Raw genomic sequence first — 15599 nt, forward strand, 5'->3', positions numbered from 1 at the left:
CTCAATTTCTCTCGCTCTCAATTTCTCTAGCTTAAACATATCAGCATACAATACAAGCATACACACAAATTCAAGCATATACAGTTACAAAACCATATACATGCTTCGTAGGACTGGTTAGTAGAGTATTGGTAGTGATGAATTGATTGAGTTGAGAATGTAGAAGAGAGTGGTGGGTTCAGTGCAGCTGGCTCAAATCCCTCTACAGAGCCCATGCAGTACAGGGGCAAGGGTGTACATCTCCTTCCCAAAACACAGGGTTGCATCCCAAATAGCACCCTATTCCCTATATAGTGCACTACTTTTGACCAGAGCCCTATTGGTCCTGCTCAAATGTAGTACACTAAATAAGGAATTGGGTGTCATTTGGGACACACTTGGGAACAACCAGGGGCCCGGGAAAAAGTGTTGATGACAGAATGATTTATTACTTACAAATATGAAGCATGGCTGCTCCATGCATGATCCTCATTTACTTACTTACACACACGCACGCACGCACGCACGCACACACACACATCAAATCTAGAGTCGGCTTTCTATTTCGCAACAAAGCCTCCTTCACTCACACCGCAAAACTTACCCTAGTAAAACTAACTATCCTACCGATCCTCGACTTCGGCGATGTCATATACAAAATAGCTTCCAATACTCTACTCAGCAAACTGGATGCAGTTTATCACAGTGCCATCCGTTTTGTTACTAAAGCACCTTATACCACCCACCACTGCGACCTGTATGCTCTAATCGGCTGGCCCTTGCTACATGTTCGTTGCCAGACCCACTGGCTCCAGGTCATCTACAAGTCTATGCTAGGTAAAGCTCTGCCTTATCTCAGTTCACTGGTGACGATGGCAACACCCACCCGTAGCACGCGCTCCAGCAGGTGTATCTCACTGATCATCCTTAAAGCCAAAACCTAATTTGGCCGCCTTTCCTTCCAGTTCTCTGCTGCCTGTGACTGGAACGAATTGCAAAAATCTCTGAAGTTAGAGACTTTTATCTCCCTCACCAACATTAAACATCTGCTATCTGAGCAGCTAACCGATCGCTGCAGCTGTACATAGTCCATCGGTATATAGCCCACCCAATTTACCTACCTCACCCCCATACTGTTTTTATTTATTTACTTTTCTGCTCTTTTGCACACCAGTATCTCTACCTGCACATGTTCACCTGATCATTTATCACTCCAGTGTTAATCTGCTAAATTATAATTATTCACTCCTATGGCCTATTTATTGCCTACCTCCTCATGCCTTTTGCACACAATGTATATAGATTATTTTTTTCTACTGTGTTATTGACCTGTTTATTGTTTACTCCATGTGTAACTCTGTGTTGTTGTCTGTTCACACTGCTATGCTTTATCTTGGCCAGGTCGCAGTTGCAAATGAGAACTTGTTCTCAACTAGCCTATCTGGTTAAATAAAGGTGAAATATTATTTTTTATTTTAAACAGACACACACAATGCTCCATGCATGAACCCCATTTACACACACACACAACAATGCTCCATGCATGAACCCAATTTACACACACACACACACACACACACACACACACACACACACACACACACACACACACACACACACACACACACACACACACACACACACACACACACACACACACACACATACACACAATGCTCCATGCATGAACACCATTTACACACACACACACACACACACACACACACACACACACACACACACACACACACGCACACGCACACGCACACACACACACACACACACACACACACACACACACACACACACACACACACACAATGCTCCATGCATGAACCCAATTTACACACACACATACACACAATGCTCCACGCATTAACCCCATTTATAAAATAACATTTTTTTAAATTCGGAAAAAATGAGTGATATTTCCCACTGAAAATGTACGTGGGTGTGAGGTGCAGAGGGCAGTGAGAGTCTGGGATATGACTGGATGTCTTACAATCCTTGTGTAAACTAAGTGGTATGTCAGGCAGCCATCTTGGATTCATCACAACAAGATGAAGAGAGAAACCCCCACTGAGGTTCTTGAGTTTGGCTCTGTTAAAACGAGCTGTGCCTCAGGTCTAGATGGAGGATTTTATAAACATAGGGTTGCTTGAGACAGCTGAGGATTTAAGCTTACATTAACCTGGGATGATAGATTGTGTGTCTGTGTTAAATGTGTGTTATCCAGCTCATACTGTGATCTACTGTACAGTATGTCTATGGGTTAACACCTGTGAACATCAATCCGGCGCACCCCACGGGTTTAGCAACAAGGTGGTGTGTGTGTGTGTGTCCATGGACACGTGTAGTGTGAAACATACTAGTAGAAGAAACCGCAAGAGAGCGCTAAAACAAGTTAGAAGTGCGATGGAGTGACAAGGATAGAGAACAGGGATTAAATGACTGAATGGGGGGGATGGGCGGGGGGAAGAGGAGTTGGAGGGAGGGGGCTAAAGGGGGGGCAGTCTCCAGAGAGGAGTCTTGCGATTACTTACTCACCACTCTCAGTATGGAAGGTAAAAGCGAATGAAAACACATTTATATTCTGAGGCAGCACCAGCAACCACACCGCTCTGGCTGGCTCATGTTGAATTTATCAAGCTCCCTTCCCTCCCTGAAACACACACCGCTCTGGCTGGTTCATGTTGAATTTATCAAGCTCCTTTCCCTCCCTGAAACACACACCGCTCTGGCTGGCTCATGTTGAATTTATCAAGCTCCCTTCCCTCCCTGAAACACACACCGCTCTGGCTGGCTCATGTTGAATTTATCAAGCTCCTTTCCCTCCCTGAAACACACACCGCTCTGGCTGGTTCATGTTGAATTTATCAAGCTCCCTTCCCTCCCTGAAACACACACCGCTCTGGCTGGCTCATGTTGAATTTATCAAGCTCCTTTCCCTCCCTGAAACACACACCGCTCTGGCTGGCTCATGTTGAATTTATCAAGCTCCTTTCCCTCCCTGAAACACACACCGCTCTGGCTGGTTCATGTTGAATTTATCAAGCTCCTTTCCCTCCCTGAAACACACACCGCTCTGGCTGGCTCATGTTGAATTTATCAAGCTCCTTTCCCTCCCTGAAACACACATCGCTCTGGCTGGCTCGTGTTGAATTTATCAAGCTCCCTTCCCTCCCTGAAACACACACCGCTCTGGCTGGCTCATGTTGAATTTATCAAGCTCCTTTCCCTCCCTGAAACACACACCGCTCTGGCTGGCTCATGTTGAATTTATCAAGCTCCTTTCCCTCCCTGAAACACACACCGCTCTGGCTGGCTCATGTTGAATTTATCAAGCTCCTTTCCCTCCCTGAAACACACACCGCTCTGGCTGGCTCATGTTGAATTTATCAAGCTCCTTTCCCTCCCTGAAACACACACCGCTCTGGCTGGCTCATGTTGAATTTATCAAGCTCCCTTCCCTCCCTGAAACACACACCGCTCTGGCTGGCTCATGTTGAATTTATCAAGCTCCTTTCCCTCCCTGAAACACACACCGCTCTGGCTGGCTCATGTTGAATTTATCAAGCTCCTTTCCCTCCCTGAAACACACACACCGCTCTGGCTGGCTCATGTTGAATTTATCAAGCTCCTTTCCCTCCCTGAAACACACACTGCTCTGGCTGGCTCGTGTTGAATTTATCAAGCTCCCTTCCCTCCCTGAAACACACACCGCTCTGGCTGGCTCATGTTGAATTTATCAAGCTCCTTTCCCTCCCTGAAACACACACCGCTCTGGCTGGCTCATGTTGAATTTATCAAGCTCCTTTCCCTCCCTGAAACACACACCGCTCTGGCTGGCTCATGTTTCATTTATCCAGCTCCCTTCACTCCCTGAAACACACACTGCTCTGGCTGGCTCATGTTTCATTTATCCAGCTCCCTTCCCTCCCTGAAACACACACCGACAGGCACAAATGAACACACACACCTACAGGCATACACTCAGACATATATTTATCTGCATGCACGTGCACACAAACGCATACACACAAACGCATTCACACGAACGCATACACACAAACGCATACACACGAACGCACGCACACATTGATAACATTCACCATATACAGTATTGTTTTATTCACAAATCCATGGCCATGTAGGATCAGCCTGTTACTACTCAGCCATAGTGACAGATACTATTTAAACTAAAGTCAGTAATCATTGTTAATTAGTGCTTCTCTTACTCCCACAAACTGGATCCCTGTAACCTGCGTACCTCCTGCCAGTAAGCATATCTCTCCTTCTCATTCACTCTTTCAGTCTCTCTCTCTTTCCCTTCCTTCCATCTTTTCATCTCCCCCACTATATTATGCTCCCGTCATCCGAATTCCAGAGAAAGTGGTGTTGAGAAAGTCCAGGCCTCTCCTCTCCAACAGATCTTTCTCTATCTCTCTCTGTCTATCTCTCTATCTCCCTTAACCTCTCTCTCCCTTGCCCTCTCTCCCTCTCTCTCTCGCCCTCACTCTCTCTCAGTGTCTCCATCTCCCCTTCTCCTCCCTCTGATACACACACACCTACACACACACTGGAGGTCATTGGGCCTATGTTATTGCCCACCTCAGAGATACCATAGCCTCACAGATTACATAGGATCTGTATAGATGGTTTATTTAAGCAGTAAGGCCCGAGGAGGTGTGGTATATGGCCAATAAAAGTGGAGGAGAGGCTGACTTCATCACTACTTTTATTTATGAGAGGTATTGACATGTTGAATACACCGAGCTGTCTGTCTAAACGACTGGTGCACAGCTCGGACACCCATGCATATCCAACAAGACATTCCACAAGAGGTCTCTTCACAGTCCCCAAGTCCAGAACAGACTATGGGAGGCACACAGTACTACATAGAGCCATGACTACATGGAACTCTATTCCACGTCAAGTAACTAACGCAAGCAGTAGAATTATATTTAAAAAACAGATAAAAAACACCTTATGGAACAGCGGGGACTGTGAAGCCAAATATTGTCACAGACACACAGACACACACACACACACACACACACACACACACACACACACACACACACACACACACACACACACACACACACACACACGATAACATACGCACTGTACATACACTTGGATTTAGTACTGTAGATATGGTGGTAGTGGTGGAGTAGGGGCCTGAGGGCACAGTGTGTGCTGAAATCTGTGATAAACTGCCTTAGTTTTGCTGGACCCCAGGAAGAGTAGCTGCTGCTTCGGCAGCTATTGGGGATCCATAATAAATACAAATACAAAATACAAATATACCACGGCTAAGGGCTGTTCTTATGCACGACGCAACGTGGAGTGCTTGGACAAAGCCCTTAGCCTGGTATATTCGCCATATACCACAAACCCCTGAGGTGCCTTATTGCTATTAAAAATGCTTTTTTCTTTTTCTTTTTTATTGTACCTTTATTTATACCGTTTTTTTTCTCATTGAGATAATATCTCTTTTCCAAGAAAGACCTGGTCCAATAGCAGCAGGGGGAACAACGTTTCAGACAAAACAACTTACATACACTAACACAACATTAAACAAAACTAGAAACACACATACAGTACAACAATTACATATTATATACGTTACCAACGTAATTATATACGGTCTGAAATACCACGGCTGTCAGCAAATCAGCATTCAGGGCTAAAACTACCCAGTTTATAATGGCCCTATAATGGTCTAATCATGAATGCTGATTGGTTAAAACCGTATTCCAGCCCGTGTCTATTCCACAAGTTACCACCTGTAATACGTCTGTGTGTAGCTGGTGAGATGAGTCTGGCGCAAGACAGCAGATATGAGTACTGAAAGCAATTTTACTCAATACTATAACAATACACGCCGTAAAAATACAAGGCCACAAATACGGACCGCAATACAAATAAACAATTACTCACAAACAAACATGGGACCCAGCTTCCGACAGGCAGGTGGAGGGGCAGGTGGAGGGTCGAGAGCCAGACCCGGTCCCTCCGCCCGCCCTGCCGGAAGCTGGGTTCGCGGTTTGTGGGGCCATTCAAAGTCCTGAGGAGACGGAACGAGGTATGTTATAGGTTACAACTTCCCCCTGATTACTGTATTCACCCCTCGTTCCATGTGTCTCTCCGCAGGCCGGTGGTGGCTGGTCCACTCCAGGAGTCTGAGGTGCGGGAGGTTCCTCTGCCCCCTCTGGACATCAAGGGGGCCCCAGTGTATACTGTTCGAGCCATCCTGGACTGGAGGCGTCGGGGCAAGGGGCCTTCAGTACCTCGTGGAGTGGGAGGGGTACGGTCCGGAGGAGAGATGCTGGGTGCCGGTGGAGGACGTCTTGGACCGTTCGATGCTGCAGAAGTTCCACCATCTCCATCCGGATCTCCCTGCACCTTGTCCTCCGGGTCGTCCCCGAGGTCCGTGTTGGCGCGCTGCTGTAGCCGCGGGAGGGGGGGTGTACTGTCACGATTTCCGCCGACGTCGGTCCCTCTGTTGCTACAAAATAGTGGGGGTCATGACAGGCCAACCAGGGTAGGCCCAGCACCACGGGATACGCAGGAGAATCAATAAGGAAGAGACTGATTCTCTCCTTGTGACCCTCCTGAGTAACCATGTCTAGTGGAGCGGTGGCCTCCCTAATCAGCCCTGACCCTAATGGTCGACTATCTAGGGCGTGCACAGGGAAGGGCATATCCACAGGAACAAGGGGAATCCCTAAACTATGGGCAAATGAACGGTCATTAAAATTCCCAGCTGCGCCTGAATCTACGAGCGCCTTATGCTGGGGATGCGGGGAAAACTCAGGAAATTGAATAAACACATGTACACACACTGTACATGTGAGCAACAGGGGGATCTGGGTGAGCCTGGTGTCGACTCACCTGGGGTGACACGATAGTACCCTGCCTGCTGCCTTGACTCCCTGAGGAACCCCCCCAGCACCTACCAGCAGTGTGCACTCTGTGGCCTGCGCTGGCGGCTAGGGTTCAGAAGTCCAAAGCGAAATCCTGCGCGCTCCTTGTCCCCTGCCTCAGGTGGAACAGACGCTCGACCCTGACGCTCAACCCTCGCCGCTTTTGGGTCGAAAACTGCCCGAAAGCGGCGGGTGAACTCTGCGTAATGGTCCAACGCGGTGTCTCCCTCACTCCATACAGCGTTGGCCCACTCCAGGGCTTTGCCTGAGAGGCAGGAGATAAGGGTGGACACGCTCTCACGTCCCGAAGGAGCCGGGTGGACGTCACCAGGTAGAGCTCCAGCTGGAGTAGGAACCCCTGGCATCCGGCAGCCGTCCCATCATACTCCCTCAGGAGTGCGAGCCGAATCACGCTGGGACTGGGTGAAGGAGGAGTGGACCGTGGACCTCGCTGTAGTGAGGCTGGTGGAGGCGTTGGAAAACTTCCTTCTCTCTCCCATCTATCCATCGTCTGCAGCACGCAATCCATGGCGGTGCCCGGATGTTGTAACAAGGTCGCGTGCTGCTGGACTCGCTCTTCGACCGAGAAAGGGGGGCCGTCTGCTCCCGCTAACTCCATTTCAGGTGAGTAATTCTGTAATGCGTCTGTGTGTAGCTGGTGAGATGAGTCTGGCGCAGGACAGCAGATATGAGTAATGAAGGCAATTTTACTCAATAATTTAACAATAGTCGTAAAAATACAAGGCCACAAATACAGACAAAGACAAAACAAATGGAAAATGAAAAGTGGATCGGCGATGGCTAGAAAGCCGGTGACGTCGACTGCTGAACGCCGCCCGAACAAGGAGAGGAACCAACTTCGGCAGAAGTTGTGACACCACCAGTTAAATATATGCATTAAAATGCCTATTTACTCTCTTCCATCTTACTGCGCAATCCACTGTCTCATCAGCCCAGCCAGGCAATTTATAAACTTGATCTGCACTATAAAACGCATCTACACATCATCTCACTTTTAGACAAACATTTTGTTTTCAACATTGGAGATTTATATAAATCTTGCTTTCTGTCTCTCCGACATTTGCAACATTGTTTCAATATTCAAAATCGATCTCCTGCTGTCGTATAGTAATGAAAGTGTCGGGAGTCAAGGAATCAGCATAATTTTCTATATACACTATATCTATATCTATATACAAAAATAAAGGGAACACTTAAACAACACAATATAACAATATAACTCCAAGTCAATCACACTTCTGTGAAATCAAACTGTCCACTTAGGAAGCAACACTGATTGACAATAAATGTCACATGCTGTTGTGCAAATGGAATAGACAACAGGTGGAAATTATAGGCAATTAGCAAGACACCCCCAATAAAGGAGTGGTTCTGCAGGTGGGGACCACAGACCACTTCTTTGCTTCCTGGCTGATGTTTTGGTCACTTTTGAATGCTGGCGGTGCTTTCACTCTAGTGGTAGCATGAGACGGAGTCTACAACCCACACAAGTGGCTCAGGTAGTGCAGCTCATCCAGGATGGTTCATCAATGCGAGCTGTGACAAGAAGGTTTGCTGTGTCTGTCAGCGTAGTGTCCAGAGCAGGAAGACGCTACCAGGAGACAGGCCAGTACATCAGGAGATGTGGAGGAGGCCGTAGGAGGGCAACAACCCAGCAGCAGGACCGCTACCTCCGCCTTTGTGCAAGGAGGAGCAGGAGGAGCACTGCCAGAGCCCTGCAAAATGACCTCCAGCAGGCCACAAATGTGCATGTGTCTGCTCAAACGGTCAGAAACAGACTCCATGAGGGTGGTATGAGGGCTCGACGTCCACAGGTGGGGGTTGTGCTTACAGCCCAACACCGTGCAGGATGTTTTTCATTTGCCAGAGAACTCCAAGATTGGCAAATTTGACACTGGCGCCCTGTGCTCTTCACAGATGAAAGCAGGTTCACACTGAGCACATGTGACAGATGCCGTGGAGAACATTCTGCTGCCTGCAACATCCTCCAGCATGACCGGTTTGGCGGTGGGTCAGTCATGGTGTGGGGTGGCATTTCTTTGGGGGGCCGCACAGCCCTCCATGTGCTCGCCAGAGGTAGCCTGACTGCCATTAGGTACCGAGATGAGATCCTCAGACCCCTTGTGAGCAAGGGATAAGAACGTTGCCAAGCCAGTATAGCAATGGAACATTTAGAACGAATGACTGGGTCGCGTCCATAGATACAGAACAAAAAGACTGAATGACTGTGTCACGTCTCTGGCAACCAAACCGATAGAACAAACGACCAGCCGGCTTGGGTAGCAACCCTAGATCTGTGTGGGGACTATATCTTGTGGAAGGATGAAATAGTATGAATAAATTAATCCAAATAACTTTTTTATTCAAATATGTAAATCATTATTTGAATATGTTGGTAACCCGTTGTATAAAAGTGATAAGGCCCTCGAAGCTGGTGTTTGGGGGATATATAGGCACAGCTTTCCAATATAACAACACCCGTGCCAATATATACTCCAAACACCGGCTTCTCAGGCATTATCACTTAATTATAAACTGGGAGGTTCGAGCCCCGAATGCTGATTGGCTGAAAGCCATAGTATATCAGACCATATACCACAGGTATAACAAAACATTTATTTTTACTTCTCTAATTACGTTGGTAACCAGTTTATAATAGCAATAAGGCATGCCTAATGGTGGTTTATTCGCATGATGCGAAGCGGAGTGCCTCGATACAGCACTTAGCAGTTTATTGGCCATATGTCACAAACCCATGTGGTGCCATATTGCTATTATATTTCGAATATAACAGTAAACAAGTTGTGTGGTATGTTGTCTGGTATACACACGGCTGGAATGATGTTTCAGTATCCAGGACTGAAGCTACCCGGTTTATAATAGTCATTTAATGGGAGTTGTAGGCTCCCTTTGTTGGATCACATATCAGACTGGGATGTATGCTATCCATTGTCTCTCTGATTCGTTTGCCAGATGTGAGAGCGAAGGGCCCCTGAACCACAAAGCTCTTTCACAGCTAATATTCCCATAATGACAGCCAGAGATGAGCCAACATAAAGATCCCAGCGATGAACCAACACAAAGATAGATTATGGCTTTCCCCAATTTCATGATATTACATACACATCCAGAAGACTTGAGTAACTCTATAAAGTGTAACTCAGGACTGATACAGCACTCTATGTGAAATTGGTAGAGATCCATCCTGGAAAAGTCAACAAAGCATCTCTTTGGATTTGCTAGTGCAATGCAGTGAAGGATTTACCCATGGGAGAAGTGGATATGTACCCACGGACTGGTTTCCCAGCAGAGCAGCGCTATGGTCCGGCTGTGTCGGCGTTGCTCAGCTGATGATGCGTTTTCCTGCTGTTCCACAGGTCTTGCTTGGTCACGTGATACCGTTGAGCGCCTCAGACAGATGGATGAAGTGAAAGAAAGAGTCAACCTTTATCTCCCCTTTAGCCCTTTCCCTCGTCCCCTTGATGCCCGCTCTGGGAAGGTTCCCAGGGGACCGTTTCAGGAGGAGAGCTTAGATATGGGAGAGTGGCTCTGGGGAAGAAACATCAGTACATCTCAAATCTGATAACCACCACTTCAAACAGCCACTTAAAGTCAGGGCTTTGTCTTCAAAAAAAAAAGGGGTTATCCACTGATATGAACCATATTGTAACCGGCTTAAACAAGGCTTCTGATTGATCTGTGTCACGTGTGATTTGGATGATCCCCTAGAATCTAGATCTCTACTTTCTGATACATTTACCCAATGTAGTCACCCCCACCATTGCTACAAGGCTGTAGCAGGGACATGGTCGTATTCTGATGATTACACTAATAAGGGGTTACTTGCTTGCTAGTAATTATACGTCCTGCTTTCATTAGGGTGGAAAGGGTGCATCTGTTTGTGGCCCTCTGATGTCATCTGACTGGACTGTTGTAATACAGACCGTGGTGTAGTGGATATGGAATGTAGTGCGTACAGAATCAACTGCTGTCACAGACTATGTGTGAGGCTCTTGGCCCTGTCTGAGAAGCTGATGCAACTAGCTGAAATGAAGCCAGTAGACTGTGACACTGACATGACATCACCGGAGTTCAATTACCAAATTACCAAAGATACTATAACCAAAGACCCTGTGACGCGATCACAGATCAGCCAATCTCATAATGACTTATACGATCACAGGGGGGGACTTTCTTCACCTGGCTTTATTCATCGTTGATCTCTGATTTCATAATATCAAAGAATATGGAGAAAGTTGTGCTTTCATCCCACGCATTGGCTCCGTTAACCTTTACATATTGAGGAATTAAAACAGAGTGCCTCGTGGGTGACAAGAGTGACAACAACACCCCCAGCTACAAACCTCCACCCCAACACCCTCTCTAGACATTCTCAGATTCTCTATTGTCAGATTTCAGAGAGCACCTTTTATGCCATGAAGTCTTTGAAATGAAATAAAAGATATTGCGTAAAAAGGGCAGGAAGGGTTCTGGGGATTCCTGCACTGTTGGACGGTATGTTAAAAGAGCACATGATATTAACATCCCATTACCATCCCATTCACACACATTAACATGACAAGCTGCCTGAAGGGGGGGCCCAGTGCACCCTGGGATACCCCGGACAATAGAGCTCCTCCCACAGGTCAGTCACAGGGAGGAGGAGAGAAAAGAAGAGAGGAGAAGAGAAGAAAAAAAGAAGAGAGAGAGTTGAGGGAGAAAGAAGTAGGGCCGGTGTAAGGGAAAAGGGTAGAGCAGGACAAAGAGAAAGTGTAGAATAGGCAGGGGGATACAAAAAAAGAGGAGTTTGAGTGGGCGGACTAACTTGAGGGAGAGACGCAGACTGAAAAGTGGTCTGAAAGGCATCTAGAGCTATAGGACCCTGAGATCGTGGTACATAAACTACGGTTCTGTGGAGAAAGTAGCCAACTGGTCCAACTCTGCATGCATTCACGTGCACTGTTTACACACAACCTCAAATGACAGACCATCTTTACTTGATTTCAAGAGTCGCTAATACAACTGGTATTGCTAATGTCTCTTGAATGAAATGTTATGTAATGAATTAGTGATAGTAATAAGGACACTGTAAAGTCTTTCATGTAAATCATGGAGATTTTAATTGTATTTCTCCTCTGTTCAGTCCTCCACTTGTCCCACTGACTCATCTTGCACAAACAAGCCTCAGTCTTGCACAACACCACAAGTGTTCCCAAAGTCATCAATATTTATCAGTCAACACCCTCTCCTACTGAAGTTTAGAGTCTGGCAAATGTTGTAGCCAAACACCGTCCTCTCTCACTCGCTCTCTCTCTCCCCGCCTCCTCTCTCTTTCCCCCCCTCTGTTTTCTTTATAGATGTTTGCCCCAAGGCCCTGGCCACAGTTCATGCACGACAAAAACACTTTTCGATTTTTGCATCATTTGCTGACCCGCAGAGGTCACTGGGGGTCAAAGGGTCATGGGTAGGGGCTTTGACTGAATTGTGCAGTGGCCATTTTGAAGGGAGAGCAGAGCAGACCTTTTCTCTTTCTTCTCTCTTTCCTCTCTGTTCTCCTCCGTCTTCTGAAGTCGGAGATGTGTCCTCCCTTCTCAATAAATCTTTGTCACTTCCTCAGTTGAACAGGGTTCATGTTCCAAGTGAATTCAGGCCTTAATTTTCACTTCTTCCATCCCTATTCTTTTTCAATTTGGTGCCTTGATGTACCGGTATGTCTTTTCTATTGGGAGGGAGTTAGTCCTTTCGAGGTAACACATGCAAATCATTTACTATCTGATACAAATGTGTGTCTAGACGTCTTATCTGTGTGTGGCTGCCATGTATGTGTCTATGACTCCTGGAGGCACAGTCTCCTCCTGTGTGATTGACTGGGTTAAGCTCTGAGTGGAGAGGGAACACGAAGAGGCTTCCTGACGCCTGATCACTCGCAGTGTGAGTCTAGTCATGGCACTGAGATGCCCCTGTGTGAGAAAGCAGTGAGCAGAGCAACACACTCAGAACACCAAGAGAGATGCCAGAGCAGGAGAGAGAGAGGAAGGGGCTGGAATTCGATAAGTGGTTTGAGTTTTAGAGAGGGAGAGAGGAATTGAGAATCCATTTTAAAGTTTCAGCTGCCATTGCAAAATAATCATTGTATTGGTCTATGTTTAACTGTAACCCATATTGCTATGGGGCAGTTTCAGGACCCTCCTAAACCTCGTCCGTCCGTCCGTCCATCTGTCTGTCTGTCTAGTGAATGGACAGAAGAATGTGCCAGGGAGCCCTGAGTGCAGCCAATCACAGTCTAAGGAGACGCAACGCGCCATTAGGCAAAACACATGAGCTGTCCTTCCAGAAATAGCCCTGGGTTCATTACTAGCTGCCCCCGCTTCCCCTCTTCCCCTCTCCCCCTCTCCCCTCTCCCTCCCACAGGCACAGAGGGGTAGAGGCTTGGGGCTCAAAGGGGTAGGGCAACCTAAACATAGACCTCTGGCCGGGGGGAGGGGAGAGAGGTAAGGTTTTGTGGAGGATGTTCAAGCGGCCAATTGTTTCTACACAAGAAACTTGACCACATGGTCATTAGTGGCATGATAAAGCTCAGTGGGAGTAGAGGATGTGTCCGGTCGGAGGCAACCTAAACACTGCTGTAAATCTCTGCACTGAACTGTCACGGTGATGATGAGTGCACACATCTGTGGTGATGAGTACTTTAGTTGGGGTCAGAAATAGAGAGAGAAGATCACATGACAGCAGCTAACAACTTTTCCCAAGCCACTACTCTACTATAGGAAGAATGATACATACACTGTAAGTATGTGAAGTGTGTGAACTGTCTGACCTGCAGACATGGACTAGCAAAGACAACTGCTAGCCTCCGCTGGGAAAGAGGTCACACGTCTAGCGAAGAGGAACACAAGGTTAGGGCAATTACAGGGCTACTCTGGGATTCTCTGGCCTCCTTTGGGCTTCTCTGTGCTCCTCTGGGCTTCTCTGTGCTGCTCCTCTGGGCTTCTCTGTGCTGCTCCTCTGGGCTTCTCTGTGCTGCTCCTCTGGGCTTCTCTGTGCTGCTCTGGGCTTCTCTGTGCTGCTCTGGGCTACTCTGGCCTGCTCTGGGCTACTCTGGCCTGCTCTGGGCTGCTATGGCCTGCTCTGGCCTTGCTCTGGGCTGCTCTGGCCTGCTCTGGGCTGCTCTGGCCTTGCTTTGGGCTGCTCTGGCCTGCTCTGGGCTACTCTGGCCTGCTCTGGGCTACTCTGGCCTGATCTGTGCTACTCTGGCCTGCTCTGTGCTGCTCTGGCCTGCTCTGGGCTGCTCTGGCCTTGCTCTGGGCTGCTCTGGCCTGCTCTGGGCTGTTCTGGCCTGCTCTGGCCTTGCTCTGGCCTGCTCTGGGCTACTCTGGCCTGCTCTGTGCTGCTCTGGCCTGCTCTGGGCTGCTCTGGCCTGCTCTGGGCTGCTCTGGCCTGGTCTGGGCTGCTCTGGCCTTGCTCTGGGCTGCTCTGGCCTGCTCTGGGCTGTTCTGGCCTGCTCTGGCCTTGCTCTGGCCTGCTCTGGGCTACTCTTTGCTGCTCTGTGCTGCTCTGGCCTGCTCTGGCCTGCTATGGCCTGCTCTGTGCTGCTCTGGCCTGCTCTGTGCTGCTCTGGCCTGCTCTGGGCTGCTATGGCCTGCCCTGGGCTGCTATGGCCTGCTCTGGCCTTGCTCTGGGCTTCTCTGGCCTGCTCTGGGCTGCTCTGGCCTGCTCTGTGCTGCTCTGGCCTGCTCTGGGCTGCTATGGCCTGCTCTGGCCTGCTCCGGGCTACTCTGGCCTGCTCTTTGCTGCTCTGGCCTGCTCTGGGCTACTCTGGCCTGCTCTGGGCTGCTATGGCCTGCTCTGGCCTTGCTCTGGGCTTCTCTGTGCTGCTCTGGGCTGATGGACTGAGGAGGCACAGATATGTAAGCACCCACCCTTACATGCAGTTCAAGCGAGAATGTGGACATAAACACACACACATACACACACGTACACACACACTATAGAGAGAGAGCGACACACACACCTCACACAGTGTAAGGTTCTGCTTTTCTTTTCTTAGTCAACCTTGTGTTCTTTGTCTTTGTGTTCTTGAACGTAGCCCTGTTTCTTTGTGTTCTGGAACATAGCTCTGTCTTCCATTTTTGTTCATTGATTTCACCTGTGTTCATTTCTCACCTGGTCTCATCAGCTCCCTATTTAGTCCAGTTATTTTTGTTTGTATGATTGTGAGGTATTGTTTGTTTTTGACTACCTACCTGTGTTTGACCATTGCCTGCGACCATGATTCCTGCCTTCTGCGAAGGCTTAATTAACATCTACCGCGATCTGCGTGTGAATCTACACCTTTTTCTCCCTGACTATTCATTACACACAGAGAGCGATGCATGCTGACACACACATAAACTCAGCAAAAAAAGAAACGTTCTCTCACTGTCAACTGCGTTTATTTTCAGCAAACTTAACGTGTGAAATATTTGTATGAACATTACAAGATTCAACAACTGAGACATGAACTGAACAAGTTCCACAGACATGTGACTAACAGAAATGGAACAATGTGTCCCTGAACAAAGGGGGGGTCAATATCAAAAGTAACAGTCAGTATCTGGTGTAGACACCAACTGCATTAAGTACTGCAGTGCATCTCCTCCTCGTGGACTGCACTAGATTTGCCAGTTC

The sequence above is a fragment of the Oncorhynchus mykiss genome, chromosome 18 (assembly GCF_013265735.2).
Source record: "Oncorhynchus mykiss isolate Arlee chromosome 18, USDA_OmykA_1.1, whole genome shotgun sequence".
Lineage (NCBI taxonomy): Eukaryota > Metazoa > Chordata > Actinopteri > Salmoniformes > Salmonidae > Oncorhynchus > Oncorhynchus mykiss.